Genomic DNA, 205 nt, shown 5'->3' with positions numbered 1-205 from the left:
GAGCAGAGGTGCCGTAACGGGCAACGCCGGCGGTTCGGCACAGCAGAACATCAGCCGGGCTCCTGGCGAGTCACTCGGTGGGGAATTCCCCAAAAATTCTCCTGGAGCAACCACCCGTCTGAACCGAAGAGGGAGCGGTCCCGCAGCGGTGGCCTCCAGCCCTCGGTGCCCCTTTTGCGGCCGGGTCCCCTCGGCGCACCCCCCC

This window comes from Apaloderma vittatum, unplaced genomic scaffold (assembly GCF_000703405.1).
Source record: "Apaloderma vittatum isolate BGI_N311 unplaced genomic scaffold, ASM70340v1 scaffold33128, whole genome shotgun sequence".
Taxonomy (NCBI): Eukaryota; Metazoa; Chordata; class Aves; order Trogoniformes; family Trogonidae; genus Apaloderma; species Apaloderma vittatum.
Note: the sequence above shows the minus strand (reverse complement) of the source record.